The sequence below is a fragment of the Gorilla gorilla genome, chromosome 3, assembly GCF_029281585.2.
Source record: "Gorilla gorilla gorilla isolate KB3781 chromosome 3, NHGRI_mGorGor1-v2.1_pri, whole genome shotgun sequence".
NCBI classification, from domain to species: Eukaryota; Metazoa; Chordata; class Mammalia; order Primates; family Hominidae; genus Gorilla; species Gorilla gorilla.
This window is the reverse complement of record NC_073227.2, coordinates 57,786,231-57,793,320: the sequence shown is the minus strand read 5'-3', so window position 1 is coordinate 57,793,320 and position 7,090 is coordinate 57,786,231. Positions and strand designations below refer to the sequence as shown.

The following is a 7,090-nucleotide window of genomic DNA, read 5'->3' as shown; positions in this document are numbered from 1 at the left end:
TGCTAATACAATTCATCATCAAGCTCCTGCCCAGCCTACTGGCACAGAGGCAGTTCCCAACCAGGACCCCCACTGGGATTATCAAGACAGGGCCTCTGGACATAGCCATCAAGACCGCATGATTATGTGTCTCCTTGCAGGACTCAAAAAGGGTGCCCATAAAGTGGTAAACTATGAAAAACTTTCAGAAATCACTGAAGGTCCTGACAAAAACCCAGCCCTTTTTCTCTCTTGTTTAACTGAAGCCGTGAGAAAATTACCAACCAGGACCCAGCCAGCCCAGAAGGAACCACTATTTCAAACCTTCAGTTCCTCACCCAATCTACCATGATATTTGGCGCAAGCTTCAGAAGGTTGATGACGGCCCTCAAACCCCACAGTGGGACCTTCTTAATTTAGCCTTCAAAGTCTTTAACAGTTGTGATGAGGAAAGTAAAAGAAAAAAACAGAGTTTCAAATGCTTGCCTTTACCCTGCAGGCCCACAGGGCCACAGCTCCATACAGAAGCCTCCTAACAAAACACCTCCACCTGGCGCCTGTTTCAAGTGTGGCAATGAAGCCTACTGGTCCAGGCAATGCCCAAACCCAGCTGTGCCCACCAGGCTGTGCCCCCTCTGTGGAGGACTCAGTGAAAGTCAGACTGTGAGCGGCTCCAGCAAGGATCGCCTCCATCCCTTTCCGAGCTGGCCAAAACCTCCTACTCGGATCTCATCGGCCTTGCCACTGAAGACTGACAGTGCCCTGCAACGGGTGTCCCAGCAACTACCATTGCTTCATCTGAGCCAAGGGTAACCCTGATGGTGGCAGGTAGGCATGCCTGTTTTTTAAAAATTAATATTGGAGCACCTACTCTGCTTTATCTAATTTTACAGGACCCACCCAGTCCTCCCAAGTCTCTGTTGTGGGAATCAATGGACAAGTCTCCAAACCCCAAGACCACCTTCCACTTTTCTGCTCCCTGCACACCTTTTCCTTCAGTCACTCTTTCTTAGTCCTGCCTTCATGCCCAACTCTGCTCCTAAGCAGAGATATCCTTTCAAAACTCCACACTGCTCTCCACTTCCACATTCCCCATAGTACCCAACACATCAACCCAGACCCCTCCAAGGCTTTTAACAGGCTTCTAACTTTCTTCTACTCCTCTGACCTCCCACCCTAAAACATGCAACTTTTCCTTATCCCCCATCTGTAGTTAACCCCACTGTTTGGGATACTTCCACACCCTCAGACACAGAGCACCACACCCCCATCCACATCACCCTTAAAGAGCCCACCCCGTTCCTATCCCAGAAGCAGTATCTCATCCCCCAAGCAGCTCTCATAGGCCTAAAGCCTATCATTTCTCTCTTCCTCACCAGTCACCTACTCTGCCCAACAAACTCTCCTTTTAACACATCAGTTCTACCTGTTAAAAAGCCAGATGGAACTTATCACTTAGTCCAGGACCTCAGGCTCATTAACCAAGCTGTACTCCCAGTGTGTCCAGTAGTTTCTAACCCATATACTTTACTTTCCTCACTTCCCTCGAATACCACCCATTTTTCTGTTCTAAACCTAAATGATGCTTTTTCACAATTCCTTTACACCCTGATTCCCAAAACCTCTTTGCCTTTACCTGGGAAAACCCCGACACCCACCTTTCAGGTCATCTCACCTGGTGTGTACTACCTCAAGGTTTTAGAGACAGCCCCCACCTTTTTGGACAGGCCTTTGCTAGTAACTTCTGTACTTTATCCCTAAAATCATCCTCTCTTCTTTAATATGTTAATAATCTGCTCCTGTGTAGCTCCTCTCAAAGAGACTGCAACACCCATACATACTATCTCTCTTTTAAACTTCTTGGCAGAACAGGGGTATCAGGTCTCCCCTAAGAAAGCCCAAATATGCACCCCCCAGTCACCTATCTAGGCCTAGCGCTTACCCCCTGAACCCAAGGGCTCACAACAGACCACATATTCCCTCCTCCAGTCCCTTCCACCTCCACAAACTAAGCAAGAAATTCTCTCTTTTCCAGGATTAGCGGGATATTTTAGGCTCTGGGTTTCCTCCTTCGCTCTACTTACCAAACAGTTGTACCAAGCTGCTAAAGGCCCTCTCCCTGAGCCTTTAAAACCTGCACAGCCTATTACCCAACCTTTCCATCTACTCCAAAAGTCTCTCATCTCAGCCCCCATCCTCACTCTCCCAGACTTCACCAAACCTTTCTCCCTCTATACCGATGAATGGCGTGGAGTTGCACTAGGTGTTCTAACCCAGCCTAAGGGACCCAACCCCCGCCCCACCCAGGTTGCTGCCTACCTCCCTAAACAGCTTGAAGCCACAGTTCTCGGATGGCCTGCCTGCCTCTGAGCATTGGTGGCAGTTGCTGTCCTCAGTCTTAAAAGCCTAAAACTATCTCTTCATGCCAACCTAACAGTTTATTCAACCCATAACATCAAAGACATGTTAGCTCACCGCAGTGTACTAAGTCTTTTCTCTGCCCCACGGCTCCTCCAGCTGTATGCTCTATTCATAGAAACTCCCCACATCACCATGCTAACCACCTCCCATCTAAACCCGGCCATGCTCTTACCTGAAGCTACAACCGCCCAAGACTCTTCTTCACACTCTTCTGTGTGAATACTGTTCAAACCTTTCTTATACCTTTTCCAAACCTAACAGAAAAATCCCTTCCAGATGCGTCCTTTACTTGGTTTGTAGATGGCAGCTCCTTCCCACATCAAGGACACCGACATGCTGGCTATGCTATAGTGTCACCCCCCAACACTGTTGAAGCCAATCTGCTCCTCTTAGGCACCACCTCCCAAAAGGCTGAACTCATTGCCCTCACTTGAGCTCTCACTCTAGCATCTGGAAAACAGATCAATATATTCAAATTCTCCTTATGTGTTCCACGTAGTGCACTCACACTCATCCATCTGGAAAGAATGGGGTTTCCTCACTGCAAACAATACTCCTGTCATAAGTGGCTCTCTCATCAGCAAGCTCCTTCAAGCTGCCAGGCTCCCACAGAAAGTTGCCATCATTCATTGCAGGGGCCACCAAACCCCAGACAATCCTAAATTGGCTGGAAATGTGCTAGCAGATCAGGTAGCCAAACAAGTAGCCCTACTACCCTTTCGAGGCCAGTTGCTGTCCTTGTCCTTGTTCTCTCCTCTTTACTTCTAAGAAGAAAAAGATTTCCAAGCCCAAAACCTTCAAAAGCAAGGACGATATTATGTCAAGGAAGGGTGCTTAGTTCTTCCTCACTCTCAAAGCCTTCCTCACCTCCAAAGCCTCCACAACTCTCTCCATGTTGGTTACCAACCTCTTGCAGCTTCTCCATGCTATTCTCACTTGTCGTCACTTTTCCAGCCATGTTCAAGAAATTATCCAGTCCTGCTCTATCTGCCACTCAGTGTAACCCCAGGGATCCCTCCAGCCTCTGCCTTTTCCTACCCACCAAGCCCAGGGCCAGGTACCTGGGGAAGATTGGCAAGTAGACTCCACTCATATGCTGCATGATAAATGGCTCTGCTATCTTCTAGTCCTTGTCTGTACTTTCTCTGGCTAGGGAGAAGTGTTCCCAACAACTTCAGAAGGTGCAAATATCATCACACAAACTCATCATGCATACAGTTCCCTGTTTCAGACTCCCAACATCCATCCAGTCCGATAACAGTCCTGCCTTCATCAGCCAAATTACCCGAGGCATCTCTACATCCTTAAGAATAAGGTAAGTTCTCCACACACCCTACAGGCCTCAATCTTCAGGCAAAGTTGAAAAAATTAACTCTGTCCTTAAAGCCTAACTCACCAAGCCGGCTCTAGAAACCTGCGAGTCATGGACAAAAAAATCTCCCCCTTGCCCCCATGAGACTTTGCACACCAAAAGCACCCTCTTTTTTTGTTTTTGTTTTGTTTTGTTTTTATTATACTTTAAGTTTTAGGGTACATGTGCACAACGTGCAGGTTAGTTACATATGCATACATGTGCCATGTTGGTGTGATGCACCCATTAACTCATCATTTAACATTAGGTATATCTCCTAATGCTATTCCTCCCCCCTCCCCCCTTCCCCCACCCCATAACAGTCCCCAGTGTGTGATGTTCCCCTTCCTGTGTCCATGTGTTCTCATTGTTCAATTCCCACCTATGAGTGAGAACACGTGGTGTTTGGTTTTTTGTCCTTGCAATAGTTTGCTGAGAATGATGATTTCCAGCTTCATCTGTGTCCCTACAAAGGACATGAACTCATCATTTTTTATGGCTGCATAGTATTCCATGGTGTATATGTGCCACATTTTCTTAATCCAGTCTATCATTGTTGGACATTTGGGTTGGTTCCAAGTCTTTGCTATTGTGAACAGTGCAGCAATAAACATATGTGTGCATATCTCTTTATAGCAGCGTGATTTATAACCCTTTGGGTATATACCCAGTAATGGGATGGTTGGGTCAAATGGTATTTCTAGTTCTAGATCCCTGAGGAATCGCCACACAGACTTCCACAATGGTTGAACTGGTTTACAGTCCCACCAACAGTGTAAAAGTGTTCCTATTTCTCCACATCCTCTCCAGCACCTGTTGTTTCCTGACTTTTTAATGATTGCCATTCTAAATGGTGTGAGATGGTATCTCATTGTGGTTTTGATTTGCATTTCTCTGATGGCCAGTGATGATGAGCATTTTTTCATGTGTCTGTTGGCTACATAAATGTCTTCTTTTGAGAAGTGTCTGTTCATATCCTTTGCCCACTTTTTGATGGGGTTGTTTGTTTTTTTCTTGTAAATTTGTTTGAGTTCATTGTAGATTCTGGATATTAGCCCTTTGTCAGATGAGTAGATTGCAAAAATGTTCTCCCATTCTGTAGGTTGCCTATTCACTCTGATGGTAGTTTCTCTTGCTGTGTAGAAGCTCTTTAGTTTACTAAGATCCCATTTGTCAATTTTGGCTTTTGTTGCCATTGCTTTTGGTGTTTTAGACATGAAGTCCTTGCCCATGCCTAATGTCCTGAAAGTATTGCCTAGGTTTTCTTCTAGGGTTTCTATGGTTTTAGGTCAAACATGTAAGTCTTTAATCCATCTTGAATTAATTTTTGTATAAGGTGTAAGGAAGGGATCCATTTTCAGCTTTCTACATATGGCTAGCCAGTTTTCCCAGCACCATTTATTAATTAGGGAATCATTTCCCCATTTGTTGTTTTTGTTAAGTATGTCAAAGTTCAGATGGTTGTAGATATGTGGCATTATTTCTGAGGGCTCTGTTCTGTTCCATTGGTCTATATCTCTGTTTTGGTACCAGTACCATGCTGTTTTGGTTACTGTAGCCTTGTAGTATAGTTTGAAGTCAAGTAGTGTGATGCCTCCAGCTTTGTTCTTTTGGCTTAGGATTGACTTGGCAATGTGGGCTCTTTTTTGGTTCCATATGAACTTTAAAGTAGTTTTTTCCAATTCTGTGAAGAAAGTCATTGGTAGCTTGATGGGGATGGCATTGAATCTATAAATTACCTTGGGCAGTATGGCCATTTTCATGATATTGATTCTTCCTTCCCATGTGCATGGAATATTCTTCCATTTGTTTGTATCCTCTTTTATTTCATTGAGCAGTGGTTTGTAGTTCTCCTTGAAGAGGTCCTTCACATCCCTTGTAATTTGGATTCCTAGGTATTTTATTCTCTTTGAAGCAATTGTGAATGGGAGTTCATTCATGATTTGGCTCTCTGTTTGTCTGTTGTTGGTGTATAAGAATGCTTGTGGATTTTACACATTAATTTTGTATCCTCAGACTTTGCTGAAGTTGCCTATCAGCTTAAGGAGATTTTGGGCTGAGATGTTGGGGTTTTCTTGATATAAAATTATGTCACCTGCAAACAGGGACAATTTGACTTCCTCTTTTCCTAATTGAATACCCTTTATTTCCTTCTCCTGCCTGATTGCCCTGGCCAGAACTTCCAACACTATGTTGAATAGGAGTGGTGAGAGAGGTCATCCCTGTCTTGTGCCAGTTTTCAAAGGGAATGCTTCCAGTTTTTGCCCATTCAGTATGATATTGGCTCTGGGTTGCTCATAGATAGCTCTTAGTATTTTGAGATACATCCCATCAATACCTAATTCATTGAGAGTTTTTAGCAAGAAGCGTCGTTGAATTTTGTCAAAGGCCTTTTCTGCATCTATTGAGATAATCATGTGGTTTTTGTCATTGGTTCTGTTTACATGCTGGATTAAGTTTATTGATTTGCATATGTAGAACCAGCCTTGCATCCCAGGGATGAAGCCCACTTGATCACGGTGGATAAGCTTTTTGATGTGCTGCTGGATTCGGTTTGCCAGTATTTTATTGAGGATTTTTCCATTGATGTTCATCAGGGATATTGGCCTAAATTCTCTTTTTTTTTTGCTGTATCTCTGCGAAGCTTCAGTATCGGGATGATGCTGGCCTCATAAAATGAGCTAGGGAGGATTTCCTCTTTTTCTACTGATTGGAATAGTTTCAGAAAGAACGGTACCAGCTCCTCATTGTCCCTCTGGCAGAATTCGGCTGTGAATCCATCTGGTCCTGGACTTTTTTTGGTTTGTAAGCTATTAATTATTGCCTCCATTTCAGAGCCTGTTATCGGTCTATTCAGAGATTCAACTTCTTCCTGGTTTAGTCTTGTGAGGGTGTATGTGTTGAGGAATTTATCCATTTCTTCCAGATTTTCTACTTTATTTGCATAGAGGTGTTTATAGTATTATGTGATGGTAGTTTGTATTTCTGTGGGATTGGTGGTGATATCCCCTTAATCATTTTTTATTGCATCTATTTGATTCTTCTCTCCTTTCTTCTTTATTAGTCTTGCTAACAGTGTATCAATTTTGTTGATCTTTTCAAAAAACCAGTTCCTGGATTTATTGATTTTTTGAAAGGTTTTTTGTGTCTCTATTTCCTTCAGTTCTACTCTGATCTTAGTTATTTCTTGCTGTCTGCTAGCTTTTGAATGTGTTTGCTCTTGCTTCTCTAGCTCTTTTATTTGTAATGTTAGGGTGTCAATTTTAGATCTTTCCTGCTTCCTCTTGTGGGGATGTAGTGCTATAAATTTCCCTCTACACACTGCTTTGAATGTGTCCC

The 7,090-nt window shown here is 43.7% G+C and overlaps 1 pseudogene; it reads left to right on the top strand.

Moving 5' to 3' along the window:
- The window catches only part of LOC101138063 (UDP-glucuronosyltransferase 2A3-like), a 476,474-nt pseudogene that overhangs the window by 343,620 nt on the left and 125,764 nt on the right, over positions 1–7,090 (top strand).